Source organism: Rhinolophus sinicus, linkage group LG12, assembly GCF_036562045.2.
Source record: "Rhinolophus sinicus isolate RSC01 linkage group LG12, ASM3656204v1, whole genome shotgun sequence".
Classification (NCBI taxonomy): domain Eukaryota; kingdom Metazoa; phylum Chordata; class Mammalia; order Chiroptera; family Rhinolophidae; genus Rhinolophus; species Rhinolophus sinicus.
Window position 1 is genome coordinate 38,911,350 of NC_133761.1, and position 14,323 is coordinate 38,925,672.

Consider the following 14,323-nt stretch of genomic DNA (forward strand, 5'->3'; position numbering starts at 1 on the left):
CTCTCGAGAACTTTTTGAAGTTGGGCTGGTACTACTCTACTCACTGACTCATGTTTAGATTAGAGCAACAAATGATCAAGCTGAAACTCATTTTGAAACAAAATTCCTTCCCCCCACACAATATCATGCATAAACCGAGCTGCAGCCTTTGCATTTTTTGCCATCTGGCCCACAGTGTGGGATGATATTACTAGCATGTCAAGAAAATTTTCCCCCTTCTCCTTTCATAAAAAATAGGAAAAGAAAAAAAAATAATCCTAATCTATAGCATGAAGAGTATTAAATGAAACATCTGTCTCGCTGAATGAGTACATGAACTTTGCAGTCTGCAAGCTGCTGGCGTTTGTCAAATACATGTTTACATTGCTGACTGCTGTAAATTTTCAAGACGGTGACATGAAATTGACTTACTAAAATATCTTATTCAAATCTCTTAAAACATATGTTTCATTTTATTTTTTGTCTTTTTTTTCTCCTTTAATGTTGTTATTCTTGATGAAAGGCATTGCCTATTGCGACGGTGAGAGGTTTCTGAAATTCTAGTCAAGCTGAAGCCACTGAGTAGTTAAAAAAATTACATAATAAAGTCTGCCAAAGATTAGCACAAAACTCTTGTTAATGTAGAACTAGAATCTTAGATGCTAAAAAATACAATAAAAGAGTCACAGAATTTAGGCAAATACCATGAAAAAGAGCCAGGATGATGCTTCAAATATTTTGAAGAAAAGGTACTTTAAAAAAAATCTGCTTGATGGATGATTACAGACTCTGCTAAATTCAGTCCTAGTCAGCGAATAAAGATCAAAGGGCGAATGTTTCTCAAAATCACTGGACAAAATAATATATAGCCCAATTAGGGATTTGAGCTTCATTGAAAAGAAATCTTAGTCTAAGTTTCAAGTTCCTTTCTTTCCTTGCTATACATATACCCATTTTCTCTATCAGTTATAATTGGAAAGAGTTGAATCTACACAAAAATGGGTCAGAGAAAGCGTCTAGAAATAAGCAACTTCTAAACAGGGACCTCAGAGACAAATGAGTTAGCCAGTAAGGGAGCAGAGTGAAAGGACAAAGATTCCAGGCGAAGGTTTAATTCAAAGGAACAAAATCCATAAAGAATCTGAATCATTGTGAGACCAACAAGCAGTTCAGTGCAATTTTAGCATTTAGTATAAGTGGAGGAATTGCAAGAGGTGTTTAGAAAGCCACTTATGGGTGTGGTAAAAGACCAGACAAGCTGTGCCATCCAGAGTTTCATTTTTTCCTGAGGACAATTAAAAGCCATTGAAAGGTTAATCTGGAGGATGACATAATCAGATTTCCTCTTTTGCAAAACCTGGAAGTGTTGAGAACATCCAGGATGCTATTATAATAATTCAGATGGGAAAGAATGTGGACATAAAGTTAGAAGTGGTGTGGATGAAGAAAGAGGGGACAGATTTGAGCCACCTGAAGAGACAACACTTAACGAATGATTAGATTGATACAAGAGGAAAAGGCAGGCAACAAAAATTCTGAGACACCCTTGTCTTGTTGCTACTCCCATGTCATTGCTACTTACTTCTCCCTTGAGTATTGAATGATCCCTTGAAATTTCTGAAAGGCACATCAGAAGCAAGATTTCAGTCCACTGCAGTGAAAATCAAGAATGCAGCCAAACTCACTCAGATTGAAAGACTTAATAAACACCAATCTCTAGGTGCTCTTCTCACATTCACTTGCCCTTTAGGTCTAGTTCAAATGCCATCCAGGATTCTGCCGCTGAAAGCTGATCACCCTCTCAACCATGTCTATAATTTTTGGCATGCACTTTGATTATGTGTTTATATTTAATTTGGCTGCTGTGGCATGTCAGTATTTTCCACAAGATTAAGAAGCCACTGAGAGCAGAGATCCTGTCTTTATATTGCCTATCCCTAGCGAGCTCATAGTACAGAGACTTGTACGTAATAGGTGCTCAATACATTTTCTGAACTTAATTTTTTAAGTCCCCTCTAACCACATGTTTTTACAGATGTCTTCAGAAACAGCTGGCTCTTTGCCTTTTTCTTCCATCCAAGAGACTAATGAGCAGAGAACTAAAACTCAGGACTGTGAGAGATGTGACGTTGCTTAAGACAATGGCAGGAGCAGAATAAATTGTAAATAATTTTAAGGTATTTCATCCACTCACTTAAGTTTAACTTCTTATATTCTTGAAAAGTGATGCCACTAGCAAACATGAACTTAAGTGAAGCAATAAAACATGTAAGATACAAATTATTTGCCTTTGATCAAAAGTTGATATTTATATGTACTATATCTTTTTCCTTTTTTGAAATTCAGATTTGATATTCATGTTTCTTCTGTTCTAAGAAAGAGGAAGAGGAAGCTGCTATTTCAGATTATGTCTTAGTCTCTTCATATGTGAATATATGCATTAAAACACTGTATCCCCTCAACAGAGAAAATCTAAGGGAGTCAAAGTAGCCAACCAGACTGCTTATTCTGTAAGTTAACCTGTTGTAGCTCTAATTAAACAAAAGAAAAAAGAAAGTATGTGTTTTTTTACATAACCAGGCACTTGTAGAGCCAGAAAATACTTTAAAGGTGGCCAAAAGCATCCAGTGTTGGCCAGTAGTGTTCCATGGTTCTAGAAAGTTGGCTCAAGGGCCTGCAGGGTAAGGGCAAGCTGTGCTCAATCAATCAACGGGGAAGACTTTGGGACTCCCACTCCTGCTTCAACTAGAGCTCTAAACTTTTATCTCATGTTTTGTTTTTGTTTTCTTTCAATAAAGAAATTTGGGGTCTTAACAAAACCCAGACCTAAACAGAAACCAACCCCCTTATTTTTAGATGAGATACTGAGGTCCAGAAAGAATAATACAGCTAAGTATCACAATAAGAGTTTATAGCACAGACCTGAATTTTAATCCCAGCACTACTGCTTGCCAGGCAAGTAATCTTGGAAAAGTTACCTAACTTCTTAGAACTTCAGATATCTGTAAAATGGGTTTCTGAAAGCATCTGATGAAGGAATTTTAAGAATACATTTATCACAGTGACTGGCAAATGACAAATGTTCAGGAAATGTAGATATTTGTAGTAGCAGTAGTAATAGCAGCAGAACCTTAGCTAGAATGTAAATCTTTCTATTCTGCACTCAGTGTTTTTTCCTATGTGCCTCAGCAAACAAACAAACAAAATCCTCTTCATTATTGCTTAGCCAAAGGAAAAATAAAGTTAAGAAATTTATTTCAAGGAAAGTGATGTTTTTCATTTTCTTCTCAGGGTATATTTGTACTTTCAAATAGGAAACAAAGGGGCTTGGAAGTAGGGATACAAAATATATAACTTAATATTCTAGGGAACAAACGTCTTGAAGTAATGTGCAGTGACTTGGGTGACAGATATAAATGCATTACTCAGAAAAATACTATTACTTTATACTGCAGAGTAAAACAATGTTAATTTATCTTTTAACAAGAATTTATATTTTGGTTTCCAGGAAAACAATTTTTAAACATTGAATAAATAAAACCTTAAAAAATGATTAAGGAAATACAGAGGGCTTTTATTTGGTCATTAACTATCTTTTTGAAGAAATTCCATACGATTAGTTCATCACTGTGCATTCTTCCCACAGAATTACAACTTTACTTAACATTTGGCAAGTATGAATCAAGAATCCTGGCAGAATTTGGATTTGGGAAGAGTAACTTTGGAAGATGTAGAAACCCAAAGTTTATGCTTGATTGTATTTTGGATTATATGATTTCTGTTCACTTTATAAGAACGCCTATATTACTTGCAAGAATGGATTAATTTTGTTAAATAGGCCTAAACTTCCTGTCACAATCTGATGGAGAAGCGTTTATTTCACTCCATCTTTTCAAAGCTTAGTAATATGTTTGGATGTCATTTTAAAAAAGAGAATAGCTTAGAGAAACTACTTTGATATTTGAATGAAATATATGTAATTTTTAATCCCCCCAAGAAGAGGAAAAACACGTTTGTTGAATTTATGTACAGTTATAAATGAAATTGGTACAAGTAAGCTTTAACCATATAATTAAAATTTAATGGCTATAATTAAGTTATTTTTACATAAAATTTGAAAATTATTTTATGAGACACCAAAAATATATATTTAAGAGTATTTTTTAGAAGATACTAAGGAGGCAACACTTGGCATATAAAATGTTTTACTCCCAGTAGAAATTTAAGGGGAAAAGTAAAGGTAAACAGTTGTATGTTTTTTCCACAAGATCATTTGCTTTCTGATATTCTTTTGTCTCTTCTATAAATGATTGAAGTCGCCAAATAAAACCAGGGCCTGTTTCAGTGTTCAAATCTGACTAGTAGACCCTCTTTTCCCAGTTTAATCACCTTGTCTACAGAATGGGATTATTGTCATTTTGATTATTTAAATCGCACGAATGAAATAATGCTTTTAAAAGCTTGGTGCAGTTCAACTATGACAACCATACATAGTGAAATTTTGTTTTCAGTGGCAAATTTCAAAAAGTAATGTATTTTTACAGAATAATTATTTTATACTGTGATCATCCATTCGGGAAATATTTATCCAGGACCAAGTATGTAACTAAGCACTATTCCAGTCACTGTGGATATCGCAGTGGACAAAATAGACAGGCTCTACCTCCAGCATCAAAGTGGCAATAAGGGAAAATGAATAATAAAATAGCAGCCAGTGATAAGCCTTCTGAGGGAAAATAAATCAGAGTAAAGAGGTATAGAAGTGTCAAACCCTCAATTCACAAGCCCCAAATTAATTCCAAATAAATTAAGCAATTAAATTTTACAAATAGGAAACTGTAAAAGAAAACCTATAAAATGTAGGTGAATATCATTTTTGATCTTTGAATGCATAATGCCTTTACAAGCATAAAAGCAAATAAAAAGCCCACAAATAAAAAGAGTAACCAGTTAGACTACATAAACAATAACACTTCCATCCACTAAACAAATTAATAAAACTAAAAGGCATACGGAAAAATGGGAAATATTTGCCACCATTATGAAAATAGTATTAAAATATAAAGAGCACAAATCAATGAGAAAAATCTTCAATATAAGATATAAATGACTACTGAATTGAATATATGATAAAAACTGACTTCTAGTAATCAAGACATACAAAATAAAAAAACTTCAAATATTGAAAAAAAAAACATTGCAAAGTATACATTACTGGCAAGGCTGCAATGAGATGGGCACTTTTATACATGATTGAAGTTTGAGTCAGTGTCTCTGTTTGAAAAATAAAAGTGGTATATGTTAAGAAGCTCCTTCTCTTTGGCACAGTAAGTCTACTTCAGTAATTCTGGTGATGTAAAAATAGTACCATGAAAATAAAGGAAGAAATACACCAACATTTAAAAGTATTCGTTCCTGGATTGTAAGATTCTTGGGGATTTTATATCTTCTTTTCACATTTTTGTATTTTTAAATATTTTTTACAGAAAGTATTTGATTACCAGAAAAAAAAATTAAGAAGGAAAAGGAAAAGAAGTAGAAGGAAGAATAAAAGATAGAAGGAGGAATTTCTTGACTGGCCTTTGCATCTACATTGAAACTTCAACCATTTTATTCTCAAATCAGTCAGAGATATGTTCATTATGAGACAAATAATAAAATTTCTAAGAAATAGTAAGACCCAGACAAGAAATCACACTTTGAAGGTAAGTAACTGTGCAAAGATCATTGCACATCCCCTTGAGCTAATTTTGTGGATTGCTCCTGAGAATGTAGTTATACATTGTAGAAGAGTCCTTCTGAAGAAGGGTAATGAAGGATATCTGTTTGCAGGATTTTAGCTCTGTTTTTCTCTCTGTTTAAACTTGAAAGTATCTGAAAAGATATTTAAGCATCTTCCATTGTGTTCTGATTATGGAGATCTAGTAAAATTAGGCATTTGTTAGTGTGTGTGTATGGTGGTCAATGTTGTTTATGGTAATATGATGATTTATTATTGTGACTAAAAAAAAATCCACCTGAATTCTCATATTTGCCTAAGGCCACAGCTAGTATATCTTGGATATTTTGTAGGGTCAGTGAGTGTTCTGGATTTCCTCACTGACATTTAATTTAAGCAGGTCAGTTAGCTGCATAGCCCTTTGAATTGGTTCCTCTTTGGATTTTTGGGCATGGCATAAAATGGAGAACGTTTTGCCTATTGATTTGTTCTCCTTCACCACATAGAAGAGAACATTTTTTGTTTGTGTGTTTGTTTAGGATTAGCCATGGCCATATGATAACACCAGAACACCCTGTGCCCAAGAATACATATAACTTTCAACTAAAAGTATTGATGACATTTGTGTAAAGTTAAAGATACAATGCAAAAATGAATAAATGGAAATTTCAATCTAATATACTAAGGTATTTAAAAAGGTGAAAGATTTATATGATCTGAGGAGAAACCAGAGTATACAGTAAGGTATTTAAATCAGACTTCTGTTCTCAACAGCTAAAATGTTTTTTCAGAAGATTGAAAGTATTGCTTTAATACTTACCATAATGTGTTCAGTAATACATATTCTCATACTATTAAATAATGAAATATTTATAGAAATATATTCTACACCACAAAGTATTTCAGCAAAATGTTTTTGTTTGTTTGTTTGTTTGTTTGTTTGTTTTTATTTGGTATTGCAGAGAATTCAGGATCACTGCTGTCTCATGTGTTTGATATTTTTAAGACTATACTTATGGTACCTACAATTAAAAAAAACCACCTTATTTATTGTAGAAGCCATTCCATTCCAACCTGACCTCTGGTTGGAAGTCTCAGATAAGGTCACGGATGCTGATTTTGATACTATTTATTTAGAAACTCTTCTTATAACTAGTTTAACTATTGAGATTATTCTTATAGTTGCCGTAGTTTAGAAAAAATTGGGATTTCAACTCCTGAATTCCTTTCAAGTTGATCAAGGAAAATTAGCGATGAGGAATAAACTGTTACACCACGTGCATACTTTCTAAATTAAAATTTATTGAGGGGACAATGGTCAACAAAACTGCATAGGTTTCAAGTGCACAATTCTATAATACATCATCTATATATTGTATTGTGTGTTCACAACCCAGAGTCAGTTCTCCTTACGTCACCATATATTTGACCTTCTTCTACCATCCCCCAATGCTGTTGTTGTGTCTATGAGTTTTTGTTTCTTTATTTGCTTGTCTTTTTCCTTTGTTGCCTTTAGTTTTATATCCCATATATGAGTGAAGTCATGTTTCTCAACTTTTTCTGTCTGACTTATTTCACTTAGCATAATACCCTCAAGATCCATCCCTATTCTCGCAAATGGCAGTATTCTAATTATCATATGACCCAGCAATCCCTCTCCTGGGTTTCTATCCAAAAAATCTGAAAGCATTTATCCGTAAAGATATATGTACTTCTATGTTCATTGCAGCTTTATTTACAGTGGCCAAGACATGGAAACAACCAAAGTGTCCTTCGAAAGATGATTGGATAAAGAAGATATGGTATATATACACAATGGAATACTACTCTGCCATAAGAAAACAAATTTTTTTTTTTTTTTTTAGAATTTACTTATTTATTTTTTTATTAAATTTATTGGGGTGACAATTGTTAGTAAAATTACATAGATTTCAGGTGTACAATTCTGTATTACATCATCTATAAATCCCATTGTGTATTCATCACCCAGAGTCAGTTCTCCTTCCATTACCATATAAACTAAGAAATTTGGGCCCAACTTTCGTTTCACCACTACCACTCCATTCCCCATCATTTCTTCCTTAGGTCACTAACATTTCTGACTCAACTTTTCTAATTTTCACATGGTTGACAGGAGTAACTTCTAACATTCTTCTGAAGCATATTTTTTTCAAGATAAAAGTTTTTGTCTGTTTTTTTGACTAGTGTATTCTCAGTGCCTAGAACAGTGAATGCCTGAAACACAGTTATAGCTATAGAATGAATGAATATAATTTAATATAAACATTTAAATGGGAGATAAATCAATTCTTCACCCAATCTGTAAAGAATTTCTGATTTCAAAAAGAATAGATTGCACAATGTATAAATTATGTGCTTTTTTATGTGCTTTTTTTAGAACATAAAAGTAATATGCTTAAGCATAATTTTATAAACATTTAACTTTTCAAATATAACATCCTTAGTTAATTCTTAATAGTAACAGAATAAAATAATACATATTTTTACAATGAGATATTTTTGAAAATAAACTATATAATGTGACTAAAATCAGAACAGAATATTAAGCTTTTAAGGAAAAATTTTCATTTTTAAAAATCCTTCTGTCAATCATTATTTCCTTCAAATTTCTATATAGTTAAGTAATGCCTCTAATAGTTGCTCCCTACAAACTTAATGCTTCTCTAGCAGCTTCCACATATAATAATTCGATGGTAAATATTCCACTAAAGGCATAGTTTTCTTAGCAGGCTCCAGTCAAAGGGCTTCTGCTTTAATAGTTTATCTAAAAGGCACATTATGAGAAACCTCTTCCTGTACAGGAATTTTTCTGTATTGTTTACATAGGTATCACAGCGCAATGTGCTTGATACAAATTGTTTCAGTTGGAAAGAGCTCTGCCATAGAAAACAGACAGGCAGCTGTTTGCGTAGTGCATACATTTTGTTTTTTTTGTTAAATATGGCTGCACCTGTGTAAACACAAACTTTATTTCCAAGAAGTACCCCTGCAGCTGCAAAGACTTTCAAATACATAACCAAAGCAGCTATTTTTTTGTGTACCATGTAATGTATGTAATAGGTTTTGGTCAGTTGTCAGTCTCAAAAATAATATAAGAAGGTTCATTTATTTTAATATAGACGTTTTATTGTACTTTTTCCAAAACTTTAATAGGAGGTTGACTTTATTTCCTACTTATGCTTCATATTGACTATTACAAAAATTAGATCTAATCAAGGAATAATGGTCCAGTCATCCAAAGTACATCAGAAAGAACAGTGTTCTTCATTCATTCACTGACTCATTCATTCTTATTCACGTGTATTTTCTTTTATTTTCCCCAAAGTATAGTCAAGAATTACAATAATCTTACAAATGACTTGCTAATGCAGACCTTATTACTCTTTCAAAAAAAAGGTTTACTATTATTGATGGAGGTAACTCTAATTATATAACAGAATTATAATCATGACATGCCCCAACAAAAGAAAGAACATGCCTTTCCCTACAGCACTGCTGAAGGATCCACCAGAACTTCCTAAAACTTTTCTCATATGCAATGAGTTGTACCCCACTGCTAAATGACATTAAAATATTAGCAAAAAACTAATTTTTAAATTAACTGTATTTAATTACTAAAACCACTTTAAGTATCATCTTCTAAATGTGTAAGTAGTTTCATCTTTTGCATACTTTTAAACTTCCCTTAGTCACAGTAAAAAAGCCTGAAACATAATCTCTTGGATCTTTGTTTAAGAAAATCAAGAAAAGGTGATTTTTACATATTTACAAGACCTTTTGATATGGAAAGACTTAAAGCACTTATTTAAGTACTATGAACATGCTGCTGGAGGTGTCTTCTCTGTCTGAGAGCCCTGGGCAGATACATAGACCCTGTGGGCATTTAAGGAGATTCCCAACCTGCTTCTTGGGAAACAAATTGCTTCTCCCTCCCTCAGAGTAGGGTATGGATTGATGCTTACAGCAATTTCGATGAGGCATCTGAAGGTGCCTGTAAATTAATGTTTCTTAAAGTATGGGCTAGGTAAACTTGGGAGGTCTGCAAGGTCAAACTACATTCATAATAATGCAAAGATATAATTTGCCTTTTTTACTCATTCTCTTATGAGGCTACAGTGGAGTTTCCTAAAGGCAACATGATGTGTAGTTAAGTTTTAAAATAAAATGAGTTAATATTTGGAAGTTAGTGAAATATTAGTGAATATTTTTCAAATTACCAATGCAGAATGGGTTAAAAAAAAATCATTCAAAGCCCTAGAGAGACCAAAAAGTTTTAATGTAACAAGGTAGAAAGAAATCCATTGAATCCATTAATAGGGTTTCATATTCCACATTACAATTAACCTTTAATAAGTCACCACATGTTGAGTTTTAATATAGTACAAAAGAAAAATATCCACAATTTTCTGAAAGAACTAATATAATACTTCTCTCTTTTCTAAAATCTGTATGAGGCAGGATTTTCTTCATATGCTTCAACTAAATAACATAGCTCAACAACTGGAATGCAGACACAGATATAAGAATCTAGTTGTCTTCTATTGAGTCAGACATTAAAGAAAATGAAAATAATGTTTAAAATGCCATTCTTCACAAATCTTTTTTGTTTGTTTGTGTAGGAAAATACAGTTGTTTTAACACATGCTGAACTTATTATTGTTCTTTTGAAACAAATTAATAGGTAAAATTTTAATTATCAATAGATACTGGAAACATCTCATTGATAGCCATAATTTTTTTTTTTTAATGTAAAGAATTATTGAGGCCAAAAGAGTTTAAGAATTGCTGCTATGGATCATGCTTTTCTACTCCAAAGAAATATGAAATGAATATATGAAAAGATAGAATACTCAGTTGATCTATTTTTTTTTAAATAAAAATATAAGTGGACTCAAGAACACATGCTAAAAATTGAATTGTAGAGTATGGTCACATTTGCATACCCACAGCTTTTCCCCAGTCACACAATATGAAATTGTATAAAAGTGTGGTCACATGTCCTTGACTTTATTCCCCTGTGGACACCTGTGTATTCAGGGAACATATGAAAGTTAAGTTTTATGCCATCTTATTTCATGCTGCTTTAGATAGGGCTTGACTATGCAATCATAATAGGTAAATAGCTCTACTATACAAACATGAATGTTTCTAATATTACCAAAAAATAATATAGAATGACTAATTCAAATAAATCCCTTCTTATCTTAACATTTCATTGAGTCCAACATTCATGGATCCAACCTCTATGTTAAGCCCAAGGAAGACCACACTGTGAACTATTCACCTGATGTTGGAGAGACATTGCCTTTTACCAATTAAGGCAGCTGAGACTCCTTGCCATAAAGACTTAGGTGATTGTTAGCTGTACCTACCAAAACAAATGTATTTTAGTAGACCAACAAATTATTACTAAAATTTTAATATGTTTTATGCATTTACTCATATATATTTTTTGTAAGCAAAATTAACAACCTCTTCTTAGGTACAGAGTTCAACAAGCAAACCCCTGAGATGACATGGTCATCCATGAATGCTGACCAGGCAAATGTACTTTTGACTCCTGTGGGTGGTAATACCATGGCTGGCTCTGGAGCATGCATTCTGTGTAATTTGTTGGCTTCACTTGTACACTCTAAATTCAGATTTCTTATTAGGAAAGCTGTCTGAGCTTGTGTAGGGGGTCAATGAAAACCTTTCTATGATGGGAGCATACTCCGTATGTTTAAGTGTTACCATCATCTTGCCTTGTGATGCTCACATTGTTTCCTATGTCAGTTTCTTCCACATTGATTACAGCTTACCAGTTATTCAGACCCAGTTGTTTTTCATGTTTTCATCATCTGCTCTGTGATTGGTGCTCCATTACTAAATGTTCTTTACTTCAATGTTTTCTGTTATTTTTCTTTTTCATGAACTTTTATTTCATTCTGGTAGAATAATATAGGGACTTCCAAAGTGGAGTGATTGCATTTTAGGAGAGTGTGCAAGATAATTCATAAGATAGAAAAAGAAAATACCAGTGTCATTGTTCATATTTATTTTGGCTTCATCTTTTAAAAATTCATTTTATTTTATACATATATATGTACACATATATACATACTTATATACAAAATAAAAATTCATTTGATTATTTATATATAATTATCATATCTTAGTTCAGAAGTACATGTGTGTAATTTAGAAACAAATATCCATATATGTGGATGTATGCCAGCATTTATTTTCAGTGGTGTATACCATCAAACATGTTTTGACGTCACTGATTATATATCATCTATTTTTCTTAAATTTCTGTCCCATGGTTTCTTGGAACCCTCACACAAATTTTAGTTTTATTTTTCCCACAAATTTGAAATCTTTTAAGTAAACACTCTAAACATTTTAATTGCATTCATTCAATACTTGAAATACTTTGATGCATTCCTTGTGTTCAAAATAGGTGACACATATTTAGCATTAGAAATGGTTGGAATTCTAAGATGGATTTCAAAAAATTCAAGTAACAAAATGATAAAAGATGCTCGAAATCTTGTAAGTGGTCACTACTTGCATGTCCCTATTGGTAATTTACTGGTGTTGTTTTTGTACAGCCTTCAATGATTACCCATTCTTTGGCTTTCACAATTACATAGGAATTTCTCACCACCACTCTCCACCTAAAATATAAATATGGTAACTAATGGCATACCTAGTACTATTTTTTCTTAGCTCTGACCATCTTTGTAGCATGGGCAAGAAATGCCCTAAAATTTGTGCTCTTCTGAGGGGGGCAGAAATCTCCAGCATCACTGGTACTACAAGAGAGTTTTTTTAAAAAATATACTTATAAAATGAAAATGCTCATCATAACCCAGTCCTAATTTATTGTAAATAAAATGGTACAATGAAGTGTAACCTCATAGATGATCTAATGACAATTCCTGTTTTACGAGTAGAGAAAATGTGCCTGTACTAGGTTAGGAAACTTGCTAAAGATTACACAGCTGCTTACTAGCAAGACTAGGACTACCCGACACCTCACTTCCTAATGTAGCACACTTCTACTAAACCGGGGCTAAAATTCAGAGTATTTTGAGAATAAATATTGTTTGAATATTACTTGGAAATATATTTTATCATAGTTTATTGATTTATGCTCTGCATTGCCCAGTTACATGATTTTTATCTCTCTTATCTTATTAGAGACTAGAAGTCATCTCTTTATTTTACTTTATAACATAACAATTTAAAGCTCCATAATCAAATTAGGACCTCATAATATTTTTGAAGGGATGAGTGAGACATATCATAATCATGAAATTTTTCCACTTTAAAATAGACTCAAAATGTTTGGTATATTTTGGCTGCAGGTGAATTCTTCTGTTTATTGAAAGGAAATTGGATAATATTTGAGAATATAGATCTCTTCAAATTCACTGTCATTAGTAGAAGAGAAGGTTGGAGTGAGATAGAGATGTGTTTGTTCTTCCTTCCAAAGGCTGTTTACAAACATCCTTAGTCCTGAGAGAAGGATGTGGATTGTTACTTACTGAATATCACATCTATGACAGACATTTTACAATCCCAAACTCTAGAACAGTATTACATAAATACCAGTATTAAGTACTAATAATGGTCTCCTTGTGTAGCCTGCTTGTGGAATAAAATAATTTTTAATGGGTTCGCAGTTTTGTTTTTGTTTTTTTAATAAATTTACTGGAAATTCAACTTATAGTAAATGTACGTTCATTTTTTATAGGTTATAAAAATGTAAAGGTGTGTCCCTGAGCTCACATTTCAGAGGTTTTGAATGACCCTTTGTATCTGATTTTTATTGTGCACTGTGAATGTTACAGCAATTTTGGTTCCAACATGTAAACTGGAGCCTGTTTTATGCATAAAATCATGTAGCTCAATCTCCAAATATATTGCTCACCCATGCATGATAATTAATTTTTTATTGAACTAAGCCCCAAAATATTAAGCATTAGTTGATTATGGATAACTAAATGATGTTAGATGTCAATGGGCAATTATAATAAAATATTAAAGCAACTTTATATCAAGAAAAAGATAAACATATACATACTCTTGATTCAGTTACTTCAATTTTTGTACATTAAAAATGTATTTAAGAGCTGCCAATTCAATTACTTCAAATATGAAGTCATGTTATTTTTGAGAAATTCCAAGACTGTTGAATTGCAATTGAGAGATTAGGAGTCCCAAAAAGTTGCTGCCACTAAGCCTCATCTAAGCCAAGACAAGCTTATGATCCTTTCTTTAAAAATAAATTTAGAATCCTTCTTAGAAAATGTGCCACAGTATAGCACTCAGAGATAAACTATATTGCAAGTCTCTCTTAAAAAAAGATAGAAATAAGTTGCTTAATAAAGTCTAAATCATTCCTTAGGTTAGCTAATAGAAGCAACCACAGTTATAAAATTAATCAGTCCCTGCTATTACAGCAAATTGGTGAAGATTGTATTGACACATCTTCTTCTGCATGTCTCATCAGAGGTGCCCATGCCATTTAGCTACGAAACCCTGGAGGCTTTTCTCCACACAGAATCTTATAACACTTCAATTAAGGGACACCAAGCTGCCAACCAGATAGCGCCG